This window comes from Opisthocomus hoazin, chromosome Z (assembly GCF_030867145.1).
Source record: "Opisthocomus hoazin isolate bOpiHoa1 chromosome Z, bOpiHoa1.hap1, whole genome shotgun sequence".
NCBI lineage: Eukaryota > Metazoa > Chordata > Aves > Opisthocomiformes > Opisthocomidae > Opisthocomus > Opisthocomus hoazin.
The window spans coordinates 20747124-20765876 of record NC_134454.1 but is presented as its reverse complement, the minus strand read 5'-3'; the positions used below and the strand labels follow the sequence as shown (position 1 = coordinate 20765876).

General features: G+C 42.3%; 1 protein-coding gene across 40 annotated transcripts in view; it reads left to right on the top strand.

Moving 5' to 3' along the window:
* The window catches only part of PTPRD (protein tyrosine phosphatase receptor type D), a 1391241-nt gene that overhangs the window by 1215704 nt on the left and 156784 nt on the right, over positions 1–18753 (top strand). The gene's annotated exons all lie outside the window — the stretch shown is intronic.

The following is an 18753-nucleotide window of genomic DNA, read 5'->3' as shown; positions in this document are numbered from 1 at the left end:
TTTCGTACAAACAGGTGTGATACTATTTTCATGTGTTAAAAATTAATTCTAGGTTTTACAGCCTCTATTCCTTTGACGCACTTTTGTAACTCCTATTAAAGTTAATTAGTATTATGTGCACATCAAGGGAAGAATAGAAACCATATGTGTTTTATTGTAATAATTATTAAACTAACACCTCATACTGACTGAGAATGTAGTTGTTTGCCTACTTCCCTACAACATCCAGCTGTGAACTTTCAGTCTTATAACTTCTAAATAACAAAGGTAGTCCAACTCACACGTAGCTGCTAAAGCAAGTGGTGGTAGTAAGTGCTAATCTTACCTATAGCTAGTACTCAGCAGTTACTTTGGTATAGGGCTAAAAGTGCTCTTTGTCTTAGTATATTATTGTGATCTTAAAAAAAAGAGAGGTATTAACCATGAATAGTGATAAAATTCAATGGCACTTTTAATCACGGTTTAGAAATATGCATGCTAGTCCACCTGCACTGTCAAAGCATCATCTTGAAAATTACCTTTTGCTCTTTTGTCTTGGTTTTCTACTAACTAATTTCAGTGTTGCTTGTAATAAATGGCTACATGTTCAGGCCCTGAGAAGCTTGGTGGTTAGTGATATGACATGAACATACGTTAAATGACTGCCTTGTTTTTGCCGTGGTATTAGAAAATAATCATTAAATTTTCTGCAATGCTGTACCTGCTTAGCATAAGAGATAGCCCAAATACCACGGTGAAATGAAATGTTCTTGATGATGCATGTCTAGATTTTTGTGGTACTCACTATAAAACCTAAACAGCACTTCATGAATCTTCAGGCAGATAAGTGATACGTGTACAAGTTGATTTCACTTACGGAGAAAGACAATGTAATATTTGTCATGTGTGGAGGAAAATTCATAAATGATCAAATTTGCCTTTGGAGTAGGAAGAAAGCATAATATGAAATAGCCTCTGAAATAAAATGGCAATGAATTTAGAAAATGTGACAGTTGGTTTAACAACACACTTAAGTATATGAATAGTTCCATTACAGTCAGTTTTCTCAATGAGACTACTCATTTGCTTTAAGTTAGATAAATTATGTAATGAAAAAGTTTAAAAGCTATTGGCAGCCGATCAAGAAATAATCTTCTGTACATAATTACTTGGAACAGACTGCCTAGGTTTAAGAAATATGAAGCAATGCCGTTTTTTTCATAATTTTTACAGTTAGGCAATGTTACAGATAGATGCAAAACTAATTTTGAATTATCTTTTTTTAATGTGTAATGTTTTTATCATTAGAACTTTTTGGAGCAGGTGCTTTTTAGACTCAGAGAAACTGAACTCTCTTACTGTCTTTCAGGTGATAAAACTAAATAATGTAAAAAAATGCATTATGAAATTTGTACAATCTACTGTAATTATATGGAGCTAAAGAGATGTAACTCTACCCATTTTTCACTATAATGGATAAGTCTGCTTTGTGAATTGCTTTGGAAAATCATGCTACATAAATAATAGCTATAAAAATTATTTTTGTGAACTTCATTGAGAAGAACTTTTACCCAGGAGTTAAAAAGATACGACAGAATGAGATCTCTGAAGGCTGCTGTGGCTTATGGATATACACTTTTTCCTGATACAGAATCATTAGAAAAATAGTCCCCCAATTTTCAGCTGATGTATCCTGACTTTTAAACTCTTGATAATTTTTAATGGCTTGCATTAAGTTTGAAACAGGAAGCAATAACTTACAGCTGAAGCTGATAGTTGGATTCATTTTTTGCTTTTCAAGGAGACTAATCTATTTTCCAGGGATTTTTTGTCTCATTTTCTGGAACAAAAGACTTAGTGCCTAAATTATGCACAAAATAAATAAAGAACGCTGCCTGTGGCAGCAACAAATTTAATTTTTTTCTTCTATTTTAGGTTTTATTGTGAGAAAGGTGGTTTCTGTAAGATCATTTAAAACTGATAGAAACACTTAAGTATGCTTGCTGTCAGTTGTTCAAGACTTCAGCACAAGATCATCTAGCAAAGCCATTATTTTGTTTTTCTCTTGAAGACTTAAGTTAGCATCAGCAGTTTGTGTCATCTGTATGAGCTGGTAAAGATCACAGGAGTAGCAACAGAGATGTGGAAATTTGCTGTGTACTTGCTGATCATTTCTAAAAGCTTTCCAACATTCTGGTGCACAGGAAAATTTCCAGTGTGTTCAGGTGAGAATTTTGTGCAAGTGTTTCTGCAGCTGTGATCTCTATGATACTGGCTTTCCTGCAAACCCAGCTACTAAATATCAAAAAGTCATGTAATAAAGTGAACTTGAATATTTACCTTGGAGAATTTTGGCCTGATGTTTTACAAAACCTGATAAATAGAGAAAGATTTTCCCCTTGCTTTGTAGAAGCATGGAGATTTTTAAGGCCAAAATTCAAGAGAATGTTTTTCTTAAAGCTCTTGATGGTGCTCTTTCAGGGTGGCTTGTTGGTGGGTTTTGGAAGGAAAGTAAGATGTTAAGGTTGGACTTTGGAGATAGCAGTGTTCATAGGCACATATACCTGCATCAGGTCATGTAATAATATGAAGGCTCAGATGCGTCATATTAAAGGTTAAAAATCATCATCTTCAGAAAGGTTTTAATACATCAGGATAAGCAGTTTAGACAAACCGGTTCCAGAAGCGCAGTATTTAGAGCAAGAACACCAAAAAAATAAGCTAGATATATATTAACAAGATGTTTTCCTCATGTACCGAAGGAGCTGGAAGTTACTGAAAAGTCAAAACCAACCAACTCTTCTTTTTATAATCCCTGTCTTATGCTTTCAGATAATACTAAGAACACGTTATGTTGTAGCACTTATTCAGAGTAGTATGACTTAATAAAGTAAAAGCAGAAAGATGTTTAGCATTCACAGACTGATTTTTAAGTCTTCTTCACGTACAAAAAAAATACTGAAATACTGTTTTATAGTCTGAGATTTTTTGCTATATATTGATTTATCAGCAGAAATTATTTCTCAACTACTGTAACATCTGACCTGCTCTCAATTGCTTCTAAAGAGTGCATCTAATAATCTTCATGCCTTACCTCTCCAGCCTACAGGAAAAATAGTTCGATATGTTTTCTCTAAAAGAAATGAGTTTTGTGTTTAGTTATGAAGTACGTGACAGCTTTTATTGATAATAGATACAAGGAGAAACAGTTCTATTAAGATCAGACACAACCCTGACGTTCTCAGTCAATCGTTTGTGTTGCTTCTGTGGCATAGAGCCTCTCACCGAATGGTGATTCGCCACTGGAGACATTCACATCTTTTGTTTTCAAGCATTTTAAGCATTTTGTTTTCATCATTTGTACCTTCTTCATGCAACTTCATGCATGTTAACTCTGTCCACAGGATTGGCATGGAGGTTTTTTTGCTTACGCTGATTTTTTTAATGTACTTAACACACACAATACTACGCTATGCTTAGCCTGTCACACTGTGTCACTTTAAAGGCAGGAACTGCCTCTCCACAGCTGTTTGACTTTATTAACTGTTTTTCACAGAACAGCTTGTGATGAATTTGCAAATAGCTCTCATAACATGAAACTTTCTGTCTATTCCTTCTCAGATGCACTTCCCCACCCATGCACCCCCACCCTGCCTGACATCATGACTCCTTTGGCCTTCAGGCAATCACACCGGACTGCTTGAACATCATCCCAGCACTAGTTTAGGCCCGTGACTTCCAGCTGCAGAGAACAGCTACTTCCTTATGTCCATGCTAGTTCAGTATTCCACTGGAACGGAAACGCTGCTGTACCTGTGTTTAACAAATTACCATTTTCATCTGCAGACATTACATTTATACAAAATAAAACACACCAAAGCAAAACCAAAAAGCCTGAACCTTTTTCTCCACTTCTTTCTACAAAGTACGTCTTGCGTTGTTAGGATCATCTTTGATCAGCTAGATGAAAGCTGGTGAGAAGATTATCTTAAAAGGAAATTGTGAAAACAAAAAGCTTACCTGTACTCTACATAAAATCACTTCAATATTTAGTAAACAAATGTTCACAAATATTGTTGCCGCCATTTTTTTGGAGATATTCACTCAGACTGTAGACTGTAATAAATTTCATTTTACACTCCCTGTCACAAAGTTTGATTTTGTTGTATTTTTTAGAGGTAGCACTGAATTTCATAGTTAGTTAAAATAATTATAATGGGCTTACAGATGTGAACCTTGAGCTTAGCATGTAAAACAGTTTTAAAAAGACACTTTTAAACATCCTGTGCTTCTATGCCTGGCCAAGATCCTATTTCAGATTACTGACAAAGTGATTTGTGGTGCAATTAGTCGAGTAAATTGCACCAAGAGTTATAGCAAAGCTGAGTAAATCTGGTTTTGTTCTATGTTCAACATCTTATGAATGAATCCCCACGCCATTCGTCATTTACAGTTCCATGAGAAATATTAGCTGCTGTTGCTAGACAAATGTGAAAGTGTCATGTTTAAAGTACATCTGTCTCCTTCAGTCTTCCAGAAAGCCTGCTTGAGTTTGTTCAGTTCAGTTTGCAACAGTTCGCAATAGTTCTTTCAAGCCCATATCATTATTATTTTGAAAAATGCTTTGGGAGAAGGCAAGTGCTAGCTCTCAGCAGATCAGAACAAGCACTGCCTTAGCATCACCAGGCTCCCTGTGCTTGCTTCGGAGGCAGGCCTGCACCATGCTAGAAAGCATGACAGGATGCTGAGTATTTTCTTTCATGCAATAAATCAGAGTACGGATGTTATCTGTCATCTGTGAAAACAGCGCTTCCTATTATAACATGAAACATGTTAAATCCCAGACTAGTCTCATTTACTTCAGCTTCAGGCAGCAGGAAAATTTCATGTAGAAGTCGAAGTCTCAGACCGCAGCTAGTTCTGACATTGATTTTGGGGGGCAAAGTAATCCATAGCAAAACTATGTGATGTCATGAACCTGTGAGTCTTTCTGAGATTATAACCTTAAAGTGTTGGCTGCCATAGGCTTTAGAAATAGTAACATTTCTATGTTACTACGCTTATGTCACCTTACTACGGATATGTCATCTTCCACATATGTACTATAAAGTGTTACTATGAGGTTCTGCTAAGTAACTCCATATTCATTAAAGGTTATTTATCAGACAGTGGTAATTATTGAACTTGGGTACAGAACGATGGGAAAATCGGTTTTAAGCAATGTGTGTCCTTAGCTACAGAGGCAGCTCTTCTCTGTTCTTCCAGAACAGAAGTGAATGGCTGTGTTTCCCCCAGAAAACAATACCCTCTAACTTCTCCCTTGTCTGGACAGTTTCTCAAAGCTATTTTGACTTTAGTGGTGAAAGTCATCCCAAGCAAGAAAGAAATTTGTGTCTACTCTTTTCTCTTGTCCTATGCCCATCCTTCCCTACTAACAGATTCCTAGGTGTTTTGGTTTCGGCTGCCGCCGGCAACAAAAGCGCCACGCGGCCGCGCCTCCCCCCACTGGCGTGCGGAGGAGAATGAAAAGAAAGAGGCAGAAACTGGTGGGTCGGGATAAGGGCAGTTTAACAGAACAGCAAAACAGAGGGAAAACAGGAACAACAACGATACAAATAAGGAGAAAACACAACAACGAACCGTCCGGTCCAGACAGCCGCTCTCCCGAAACAGGACCAGCGCCGCGCCCCCCCAAGCCGCGAGTGCGTTCCCGCCGCGCCGCCCCTCCCCACCGGAACCCCGCGTGACGTCACATGGTATGGAATACCGGGCTCTGTTTGGCCAGGTGGGGTCAGCCCCCACCCCCTGGCTGTGCCCCTTCCTGGATTCCGGTGAAAATTAACCCTGTCCTGGCCAAACCCAGGACATTATCCACCCCTTATTCCATACCATCTACGTCATGCCCAGGTCCCCCATTGTCCAGTTGATCACCACCACTTCTCCTGTCTCCAGATATCATTCCCTTAGTCTATGGATCATCACTCTGAAGTGTCTGTTGAGTTCATTTAATCCATGACTTCGGGATCCATCTGTCGTTACGGTCTTCTGTGGCAGGGGAGGTGATGTGTGGTGATGGGCGGTCACTTGCTGCATCCGGACCTCACGGCTGATGTATCTGGTGTGGCCCGTGCCCACAGTCTGCAGGAGACGTTGATCTTGATGAAGTTGCTGGATGCCAGTTGTTGAAAACCAGGTCCAGTTCCATCATTGCTGTGCTCTGCTAGGTTTTCATCGAGAAAGTCCATCCTTCTTTAATCTGGAGAATTCTTACTATGCTACTACTGGTACAAAATATAACAATTATAACAGTGATAACAGACAGTGACAGGGTTATTTAACAACTAACTTTATACAATTTATTTATGGACTATTCTCGCCCAAAATTAAATCCCCATGAGGTACACATCGGACTTCCCCATCCTTCCGCATTACCCACCAGGTACACCCAGGTCCTTGAGCAAAGGCAATCCCGCAGACGGGCTTGCCTTTGCCCGAGGCAGGACTAACCCAAACTGTCTTCCCTAACATGTTCCGCATCTGCACTACAGGGACTTTATCCCCTTCTACTGGGCGCTGAGGTTTTGACTGGGCAGGACCAGCCCAGTTGGTGGACCCTCTGGTGTTGACCAACCAGGTGGCCTTTGCTAAATGGGTATCCCAATTTTTGAAAGTCCCACCCCCCATTGCCCTCAAAGTGGTTTTTAGCAGCCCATTGTAACGTTCGATCTTTCCAGAGGCTGGTGCATGGTAGGGGATGTGATACACCCACTCAATACCGTGTTCTTTGGCCCAGGTGTCTATGAGGCTGTTGCGAAAGTGAGTCCCGTTGTCCGACTCGATTCTTTCGGGAGTGCCATGTCGCCACAGGACTTGTTTTTCCAGGCCCAGGATGGTATTCCGGGCGGTGGCATGGGGCACAGGGTAGGTTTCCAGCCATCCGGTGGTGGCCTCCACCATTGCAAGCACATAGCGCTTGCCTTGGCGGGTTTGTGGCAGTGTGATGTAGTCAATCTGCCAAGCCTCCCCGTATTTATATTTTAGCCATCATCCTCCATACCACTGAGACTTTACCCGCTTGGCTTGCTTGATTGCAGCGCATGTCTCACATTCATGGATAACCTGTGCGATAGTGTCCATGGTCAAGTCCACCCCTCGGTCACGAGCCCATCTGTATGTCGCGTCTCTTCCTTGGTGGCCCGAGGTGTCATGGGCCCACCGAGCTATAAACAGTTCACCCTTATGTTGCCAGTCCAGATCCACCTGAGCCACTTCAATCTTAGCAGCCTGATCTACCTGGTGGTTGTTTTGATGTTCTTCAGTGGCCCGACTCTTAGGGACGTGGGCGTCCACGTGACGGACTTTTACAACCAACTGCTCCAGACGGGCAGCAATATCTTGCCACAATGGGGCAGCCCAGATAGGTTTGCCTCTGCGCTGCCAGTTGTTCTTCTTCCATTGCTGCAGCCACCCCCACAAGGCATTGGCCACCATCCAAGAGTCGGTGTAAAGATAGAGCACTGGCCACTTCTCTCGACTGGCAATGTCTAAAGCCAGCTGGATGGCTTTCACCTCTGCAAACTGGCTGGACTCACCTTCTCCCTCGGCAGTTTCTGCGACTTGTCGTGTAGGGCTCCATACAGCAGCCTTCCACCTCCGCTGCTTCCCCACAATGCGACAGGACCCATCCGTGAACAGGGCATACTGTTTCTTATCTTCTGGCAGCTGGTTATACAGTGGGGCCTCTTCAGCACGTGTCACCTCCTCCTCTGGCGATGCTCCAAAATCTTTGCCTTCTGGCCAGTCCATGATTACCTCCAGAATTTCTGGGCGACTGGGGTTTCCCATTCGGGCGCGTTGGGTGATCAGAGCGACCCACTTACTCCATGTAGCATCGGTGGCATGATGCGTAGAGGGGACCCTCTCTTTGAACATCCAGCCCAGGACCGGCAATCGTGGAGCCAGGAGAAGCTGTGCTTCAGTGCCGACCACTTCTGAAGCAGCTCGAACGCCTTCATATGCTGCCAGAATCTCTTTTTCAGTGGGAGTATAGCGGGCCTCGGATCCTTTGTATCCCCGGCTCCAAAACCCCAGGGGTCGACCTCGACTCTCCCCTGGTGCTTTCTGCCAGAGACTCCAGGTTGGAGTTGGTTCTCCCTGGCTGCGGTGTAGAGCACGTTTTTAACATCTTGCCCTGACCGGACTGGACCAAGGGCTACGGTATGAACTATCTCCCGTTTAATTTGTTCAAATGCCTGTCGTTGCTCAGGGCCCCATTCAAAATCATTCTTCTTCCGGGTCACGTGGTACAGAGGACTCACAATTTGGCTGTAATTTGGGATGTGCATCCTCCAAAAACCCACAACACCCAGGAAAGCCTGTGCTTCCTTTTTGCTGGTTGGTGGAGACATAGCTGCTATTTTGTTGATGACATCCATTGGGATTTGACGGCGCCCATCCTGCCATTTTATTCCCAAAAACTGGATCTCTTGCGCAGGTCCCTTGACTTTACTTCGCTTAATGGTGAAACCGGCTTTCAGAAGGATCTGAACTATTTTCTCCCCTTTCTCAAAAACTTCCTCCGCTGTGTCGCCCCATATAATGATGTCATCGATGTACTGCAGATGTTCTGGGGCTTCACCCTTTTCCAGTGCAGTCTGGATTAGTCCATGGCAAATGGTGGGACTGTGTTTCCACCCCTGGGGCAGTCGATTCCAGGTGTACTGGATGCCCCTCCAGGTGAAAGCAAACTGTGGCCTGCGCTCTGCTGCCAAAGGGATGGAGAAGAATGCATTAGCGATGTCAATTGTAGCATACCACTTGGCTGCCTTTGACTCCAGCTGATATTGAAGTTCTAGCATGTCTGGCACGGCAGCACTCAGCGGTGGTGTGACTTCATTCAGGCCATGGTAGTCTATTGTTAGTCTCCACTCTCCAGTAGACTTTCTCACTGGCCATATGGGACTATTAAAGGGTGAGCGAGTTTTACTGATCACTCCTTGACTCTCCAGCTGGCGGATCAGCTGATGAATGGGGAGAAGGGAGTCTTGGTTAGTACGATACTGTCGCCGGTGCACCATTGTGGTTGCGATGGGTACCTGTTGTTCTTCAGCCCTCAGCAACCCCACAACGGAAGGATCCTCCGAGAGACCAGGCAAAATGCACAGCTGTTTAATTTCTTCCGTCTCCACAGCAGCTATGCCAAAAGCCCACCGATACCCCTTTGGGTCCTTGAAATACCCTCTCCTAAGATAGTCTATCCCAAGGATGCACGGAGCCTCGGGGCCAGTTACAATGGGGTGCTTCTGCCACTCCTGCCCAGTGAGGCTCACTTCAGCCTCCAGTAGACTCAGCTCTTGGGACCCCCCTGTCACTCCCGAAATGCAAATGGGCTCTGACCCTTTGAACTCTGATGGCATTAAAGTACACTGTGCACCAGTGTCCACTAGAGCTTTATACTCTTGTGGATCTGACGTGCCAGGCCACCGAATCCACACCGTCCAATAGACACGGTTGTCCCTTTCCTCCACCTGGCTGGAGGCAGGGCCCCTCTAATCCTCGTCAGAGAAATTGCTGCTCACCTGCTGTAAAAATGACTTGGAGGTCCCCTCCAGAGGATCGTAATCAAGGTCAAACTGTCTACCTGGTCTGGAGAGCTGGCTTTTGGAAACTGGAGCGGCATTTTTCCTAGCAGAGTCCCCTTTTGTGATTGTTTTACCTCGCAACTCACGTACTCGTGCCTCTAGACTTGAGGTGGGTTTTCCATCCCACTTCCTCATGTCCTCTCCGTGGTCACGCAGGTAGAACCACAGGGTGCCCCAGGGTGTGTAGCCTCTGTATTCCCTCTCCTGAGCAGGGAAACACTTGCCCCTAATAGCTGAGACACTGGCCCGTACAGGTGGGGAGTAGGACCTACTCTCTTTCATTTGTCGGACCTCCCGGGCCAGTTTCTCCACAGCTGAGACAAGGGAGGAAGAGAGACTTTCCTCATATTGGCGGAGTCTGACAGCCACCTCGTCCACTGTTGGTGCGTCTTTACCTTTCCAGTTTACAACTGCCAGTGAGTTGGCATGCGAGGAGGGTGCGCTCCGCACAAACTTCCTCCACATGGATTGTGAGCACTGGAGTTCATCTGGGTCTATGGGTACCTGCTCATCGTCTGTGTCACAGTAAACGAGCTCCCGCACAGCTAATTCCCTCAAGTACTGAATACCCCTTTCCATATTGGTCCACTTGCCAGGATAGCATACAAAATCGTCACTGAAGGGGTACCTCTCCCTCACGCCTGACAGAAGTCTCCTCCAGAGGCTGAGGATTTGTTCCTTTTTCCCAATGGCCTTGTCAATACCCCCATCCCTGGCCAGGGATCCCAGCTGCTTGGCTTCCTTGCCCTCTAATTCCAAGCTGCTGGCCCCATTATCCCAGCACCACAGCAGCCAGGTGGCAATGTGCTCGCCTGGGTGGCGGCTGAAATCTTTCCGCATGTCTCGCAGCTTGCCCAGGGACAGGGACCGGGTGATGATCTCTGTCTCTATCTCCCGTGATGACCCTGGCTCATCGTCATCCCTCCCGGAGCGATCTGCTCTCTTTGTGTCTTTCTTTAGTTTCACAGGGGCGACTGCTACTGGCACAGGTTGGTCATTGGGCTCAGCCGCGCTGCCTGCAGCTGGAGCTGGGGCTGCAGCAGCTGCTGTGCCCGCCGGGGAAACCGAGGCAGACCCTGCAGCTATGGCTGCAGCAGCCGTGGTGCCGGTCAGGGGGGCTGTGACTGCCTGCTGGGCTGGAGGGGCTGCAGGGCCGGCTGGGGGGGCAGCGCCAGTTGCAGCGCCTGCCGCTTCGCTTCCCCCCCTTTCCCCTTTAAGGCACTGAACAGTGTTGAACATGGCTCGGTAGGCATGGGCCAGAGCCCAGCACATTGTGGTGATCTGTGTCTCTCTGGAGTTCCCGGGGTGGCAGCACACTTTTTTCAGATATTTTACCAGATTGTCCGGATTCTGTATCTGTTCAGGGGTGAGTTTAAAACACACCGGTGGTGCCCACTGCTCTAGACATCTGCCCATGCTGTCCCACACACCCAGCCACTCACAGCTATCCAGCCCCGGGGCAGGTCTCTGCAGGATGTTCTTAACGACTTGCTTAACCCTAAACAAAACCCAGAACCCGTTCAGCAGGCAGAACAAAAGGAGAGTGCTGCCCTGAGCATCCCACGGGTACTCGAAATTCTCAAAAGCAGTTAGGACCAGCCTGAGGAAGAGAGGGGGGGCGAAAGAGTGGGGGAAGGTATCCCCTTCGGTTTTCCCCACAGACTGGGTTTGATTATTAACAAAATCTAAGACATAGGATCCGAGGTACGGAAATGACCGCAGTGCCGCATGCAAATACAAGACTAATTTCATGCACAGTGATGTTATCATATCATAAGTCGATATCGTACAGTAGAGGAAAATCATCATCCTGATCTTTTTCCCAGCCATGATGAACAGCATGGCAATGAACACATAGTGCAAGTACGGATTTACATAGCAGAGCCACTTGATCAAAGTCAGAAACATTTTTTTTCTTTTTTACCGGCGACTACTTAACACAGAAAAATGCGTATAACAAAATTTAAGCAAATCTAAGAAAACAGTTTTAACACCCGCTGCTCAGCCCTGCCGTTATCCCTGCCCCACGCTTGGGCGCCAATTTAATGTTTTGGTTTCGGCTGCCGCCGGCAACAAAAGCGCCACGCGGCCGCCCCTCCCCCCGCCGGCGTGCGGAGGAGAATGAAAAGAAAGAGGCAGAAACCGGTGGGTCGGGATAAGGGCAGTTTAACAGAACAGCAAAACAGAGGGAAAACAGGAACAACAACGATACAAATAAGGAGAAAACACAACAACGAACCGTCCGGTCCAGACAGCCGCTCTCCCGAAACAGGACCAGCGCCGCGCCCCCCCAAGCCGCGAGTGCGTTCCCGCCGCGCCGCCCCTCCCCACCGGAACCCCGCGTGACGTCACATGGTATGGAATACCGGGCTCTGTTTGGCCAGGTGGGGTCAGCCCCCACCCCCTGGCTGTGCCCCTTCCTGGATTCCGGTGAAAATTAACCCTGTTCTGGCCAAACCCAGGACACTAGGCATCTTCTCAATATTTGTGAGAGGGAATGTTGCCACAGGTGGGCATAAGAGGTGAGAGGGATACCTTCTTCATGTTCAGGAATATGAAGAGTGAGGTCCAGAGCACACCCGTTCACTCCATATCCAGGCCACCAGGGAAGAACTTCACTATCTACTCCTAAAAGAAGCACTTTCTCACTTCTGTTAAATGTTCGTACAGGGTCAAAGATGATGTGTGTTTTAACATTTGTGAGCACTTTGGATTCTGTCATCTGCTTATAAATATTAGGAGTACATGATACAAGGCGTTGATTAGTGCTCTTACATCTCCCTTGTCTCATCTAGCATTTTCTTAATTGATAGACATATGTTCATAGTGGTGGAAAGACTTAAAAAAATACAAACAAACCACAAGAATGGGAAGCTACTGTATCTATTATTTCTTTACAATCACCAATCTGTAGGCATGTGTTACGAATATTTTAAGCATACTTTTCACACCAGTGAAGATGAATACTGCATTAGATATAGAAAAACTGCATATTTTGTACCAGTAACATTAGTGTAATGCTCAGTAATACTGAGTTTCAAGGGATATCCTCTTCAACTGCATTTTTCCACAGTTCATTGTCTCTTCTGACAACATATCTCCTTTTTCTCATTCTCCTCAGCAGTAATAGCACTTTTATTGTTTGTTATTCATCATTATGTTTGCTATTTATTGAAATACTGCAATAACATCCAAATTGCTAAATCTGTATGGGTGCATTGTTGTGCCAGGCACCATAAAAAGCAGTTGGAATGCATAGCCTGTACCTTGAATAACTCAATGTTTAATTCACTGCACCAAAAGTGCTTTTAAAGTCCTGATCCAAGCATCTTTTGTTAAAACTTGAGCGATACTGTTTCATCACCCTTATTCCATAATTTCTTCTTCCAAGGGACCAGATTGTAGGCCTTCTGGGGCACCTTTCTGCCCAATTAACAAAGTGAAAATCCTCCCTTTTCTCTTTCTAAAATGCACAAGTTTGATGCTGAGCTAGAAATGCAAAAGATAGTATTATTCTCCTTTGAAAACAAGACTTAAACAAACTTGATGGGTTTGACACTACAGTTCCTTTGTCAGGTCCTTAAATTTTGTTGCTGTGACATTAATGCAGTTAATGTAGTTTATAGTTGTCAGTTTGGGCTGCAGAGAATTTAGGCTGTATTAGAAAGTATTCAATAATATTATGGCATTGAGGAAATAACTCATTGAAAGGTCTGTAACATCAGTAACAGAAATGGCCATGATCACAAGCTGAGTTTGACACTCTTAGGCAGTATTATCACTCCTTTAGGTTTAGGCACAGGTTTAGACATGTAGTGCAAATGGGGAGGAAGGAGGGAGAAGGAGACTGGGATCTGACAAGTCCTTTGCCAGACTGCTCATGTTTTCTCTCTTGTCGTCTTTGGTGAAGCAAAAACAAAATGCTCCTGCCCACTTCCCAGTTCAAATTAATATGTTACAACTTTACTGTGGTGATTTATTGCTTTATACTTAAGAATATGAGGTAATTACTTACGGAAAGTGTCATACATATTTACTAATATCAATACATTAACACAAAGTATTAATAAGTAGAAGGGAGGGGAAGAAAAAGAATAGAATGCCTTTGAGTGTTCTGGACCAAGGTGTGTATTCAGACTACTAACATGAAAAGTGATGTCTGGTGTGCATATGAACCTGCTGCTGATCTCATTGTATACTGCACCATAAAACTGTGTGCAACGTGAAAAATTAAAGCTTAAAGCAAAGGTTGCCATGGCTGCACTATTCTTATTCTTTCCCCATTATTTTTCAAATGAAAGTAAGGAGGATGTAAAAACATAAATACGTTAAAAATATTGACTAGATAGAGCGATCATGCATTTTCCTAATCCTCAATCTTGGCAAGCCCCAGTTTAACCCTGATTTAGTGTAATCTAAATCCTAACCCTGTCTGGAAACTAAGCCTCAAATTAGAAATGATAATCATGGAAATTCATATCACTACCCTTTGCCATCCTCTTGTCTTTTATTCACCTGTGCAAAATACATAGTTTCATTCTTGTGAACATTTGCATATGGAAATACGGGGGATGCTGTATCTTTTCCGCTTCAGAAGTTTAGTGTTTCTTTTCCTAAATAGAAGATACCCTGCACTTAAAACACTACTTCACATTCTCTGCCTTGTTTTTGTTACCATAACTCTGGCTGAGTCTGTATGTTAGAGAAGGGACATTTGGCAGGGATTCTTGGATTCCTTGCTTTTTTTTTTTCTTTAAGGACACAGCCTAGAGCCTTCTATATTTCCCTTTCCATGCCCAGTAAGCAGAACAGACATCCGAAAGTTCAGTCATAACTAGATATGGTCATATGGTGTTTGGATGATATGCTGTACTATGTGCTACAACAGTGCCTGAGTGCAAATGTGAGAATAAATCTGTATTTTGAGGCGTGTGTTTTCATGAGTGATGACTCTCCAAATGTTAATCCTTGTCGTTCAGAATGTTATTGTTAAAGGAGAGTGAGAGGTATTTCATTGTTCAAGTGAGTGAGACAGGTCACTTTGGAAAGAGCTTGCTATGCGCAGTCTTTAATTTAGCAGACTTTGAGAACTGCCAAAAGGTGCAAGTTCCTTTTACCATTTTCATGTCCTTGTGAAGATATCTAATTTCAAAGTCTCAATGCACTCATTTGTTAAAACAGAGAAATTATTTAAGGCTAGATGCTAATAACAATGAATGTTAAATGACTTAATGCAATGTGAAATTACTGCTTCAACATTCATACAAATGATAATTCAGTATAAGTGGCTCTATGTTCTGTTATACAGACATTACTTTGCAATTTGCAGGGTAATTGCATACAGAGCTACAAACAAATTTGTCTTCTTTTGCATCAAAAGTGCTTTGCACATCTCTTCAATATATGAAGAATATTTTTAAATGCATGTTTTAGTGGGATGGCATGGGCAGCTGTTCTCTCTGAGTGAGTGTCTGATCATCTTATCAATGTCTAATTCCCTTTCTTTGTGTGGTATAATTGCATGCAATTTAAGAGAAATCCCAACACATACCAGGATCCGTTCTTACAACGTAGCCATTACTCTCCGTTACTGATTTTCAGCACCACTAAGTAGAAGTATCCATGCGTATATAGCAGCTTTGAACAAAGGACCCTGGGAAAAGAATCACTGTGTGTTCATAATCACTTTTTTGGCAAAATTTACCTTGTAAAATATTTCAATAGGAATAATATTTATTAACTGGCACTTTTCTCATGCTTTGTATCTTTTAAATCCAAATTAGTCTTTTCTGTATAACTAGAAACGGCTTTGTTTTTATTTTTCAATTGATTCGTATGCATAGTTCTTCGATAATACAGAATACCAACTTTGCTGTAAAATGTTGCTTTTACTCCCTTCCTTACTCTCTGATTTTACTGTTCTCAATCCTGCGTTCAGTTCAGTTGCAGGAAGAGTGATTTTGAATAATACGGTCATGATGTCAAAACAGTGCAAATTATATGCTGCTGCCATCTGGAATAGTGAAAATAAAAGCTTTATTTACACTGTTCTTTGAAATAATAAACTTTATTGCGGCAGTTTATCTTCAGTATCTATAGTGTATTCTGGGAATACTCCATGTGTGCCTTTTTATTCTGTGAGCTACAGAATGACTAAAATTTGCCTGTAGCAAAGCTATCAGGGAATCTTCAAACAGATTTTTTTATCTTCCTTAATAGAATGGAGAACCACCCTTCATTTCGAGATCGAGAATAAATGGTTCACATAGAACAATATTTTTTAAGAGGCACAGTGAAACACTTCGAGTATGTATGTTAGTTAGGCAGATTACACAGATTTAACTACAGGTTAATGTGGATATTCTGGAACATAGGTAATTCGATAGTGCAAATAGTTAATGTGGAAGGAAATACTTAACAGAAATACTACTAAGTTTTCATGTCAACTGCCCAGTCTTGGATCCTGGTGCTGTTACCTTGGTTTTATACTCCATAACCCACAACCAAAGTAATCACAATTTGCTTTGGGTACTTCACATTTGCACTTTCTAACCATATCATAGTAATATTATCATAATGTACTGTAACTGAGCAAATTATTCACACTATTCTGTCCGTCTTTTTAAAACATGGTGCTGATTGCCAAAGTGATTCAGCAAGGTAGCTATGAAGAATTTAAGACTTTCAGACCCAATCTGTTTCAAAAAGCTGCTACTCTGCTTGCTGCCAGCAGGTCCTAGACGTGATTTGAAAGTGGCTTTTTACAGGAAAAGTAGTCCAAATATTAAGAAGGTGTGGCACAAACACTGGATAAAGTTCTCTGTTCTTCTCTTTGTTTAGCTGTGTTGTACACCTGGGCAGGTTTATAATGAAGAGTCAAATCCGTTGTATTGGATTTGGATTAAATCCTCTTCCTTCTTTGGATGCAGCTTTTGTGCATATTTAGGCTTGACAGTATACCTTCAGACATAGCTTGGGAAGTTCCTGAAATCTAATGGAAGAGTTGTGTCATTTAAAAAAGAGAGGTTGCAGCAGCACATTTTTTTCCTTGAAGATGAAAGAAAACACAGTTGAAGGACGAGCAGAATAGTGTGTTTGTCATATATAGTTGTGGCACAGGTATGTTCAGAGTTTTTTTTCTGTAGATACTCTTAAATGTAAGTATGGTTTCTTTCTGGTAGAGCATAATTTAACTTGTTGGTAATTTCAGGATAGCACTTCATCAAAATTTCTGTTTACGCTCGCTACTCTAAATGCTGTTGCATTTGTGAGGGCAGGCTCACCTCTAAGACAGGTGCAGCAATGTGTGAAATTATGTGTTGGGCAATGTCTGTAAGCGTACTGAAATGTTAATGTAGAAGGTAATGTGCTTTTTGCATATGTGTGGCTTGGAAGGGAAGTGATTACCACTTTGACAAAACCAGCAGCAGAGGTAGGAATCTCAAGGACATTTTTTAGAGATGAATACTGTCAAACAGACTGAATACACAGAGAGACAGTTTAGAAATACTAAGAAAGCTGTGATGGGAAACAAGACAAGGCTGTTTCGTATCATTCTCTCTTGAGGGTTCATCTAGTAACCAGTCTTTGTAATTGCCTCTCTGTGTTGTTCAGATCATACATTCGGTGAAAAATAACTTTTGTAGAGCTCTTCCCACAGTTGGAAGTGATACTAGCACAGTACTAAAGGCATTCTCTTAATACCAGTAGTAGAATGCAGGACTGTTAAGACATCTAACAAATTCAACGAATGTACTCTATTTCTAAATCTCTTGTATTTGTTATCCTAAACAAAATACGTATTACATGTATGACTCACGAAGCACGAGGACAAAGAAATCTGCCCTTTAATGGCCTCTCAAAATGACAGTACCAAATGGCTTTGAGAAGGTCAAGTCTGATTTAAATTGTTGATGAATTGGAAGTTAATTCACTAGAACTGAATATTAATAGGGAACAATGTTACATACTATGGTTTAGAGCCTAATGAGCATATCAACGAGCAGTAAAAAATAATTTTCTTTGCACCTCATGTAAAATTGTAGAGCTACCAATGTATCAAAATTTTCTAACAGTTACTTTTCTCTTACTGTGGCTGAGAGGCAGTTGTTCACTGACTTGATGCTCATATCTCTTGCACAGTGTGTTTGATGATCTGTCAAACTTGGTATCATCAAAGTGTAAAGACAGTTTTGTATATATCACTAATAAACTTAGAGAGAAAAAAGCAATTAATATCTCTAAAAACTAAACCCACTATGATAAGCACTCCAATTAGAAATTTCGTTATTTCTGTGCTCCGTTTTATGTTGAATATTGGGTTTTATTGCCAAATACCTGAAAGACAGATTGGAAACGGACCACAACTGTCAAAAATATAACAGTTCTGGCTATTTGAATCTGTTACATTGTGATGTTTCTCATGAAAATTTCATGAAGAGCATTCATTCAAACAGATTCTATGCATAAGAGGGATGGATGGAATTTAATTACCCTTATTAAAAATAAGAAAGGCAAGCTCTTTACTACTCCATCCTATTAGTATTCAAGATGGATTATCTTTGTTGTAGACTTGTGTATTTGCAAAAGGGACTCCTGGGTTTTCTGTACAATCCAAGTAGGAAAGGAGAGGTCAGGTAATAAAAATCCTGTTCTGTGTCACAAGTCAAATCTTGTCAGTTACTCCCAAAGTAAAGACTTCATGTTTATAAACAGACATGAAAAAATACCTTTCTTTGGGAATAGCCTATAGCTAGTGAAGGGGTTGACACTTAACCACAGACAGGTAGAAATATTAGCTCTGAAGAGTTATGCAAACTTACCGGAGAATTGTATTCACTAAACCAGAGTAGTATCTGTGTGCATTTGTACTGCAAGCAATTAAATGGCTTGTGGGCGACAGCAGACCCCAGGAACTGCAAAGATTTATAGGCTATATTTGGTTATCTAAAGACTTCCCTGAAGCTATTTGAAAATAGGACACTTTTTTATGAAAGAGAGTTGACAATGAACTATTTCTTCTCAGTTAATTTTATCCCTTAATCAATTGCATGTCAGTAACCACCAATCAAGACATTTAAGAAGATATCTTTTATAGTTAGTATTGATCCTCTTTCTTCGATTTTTTTTGCTT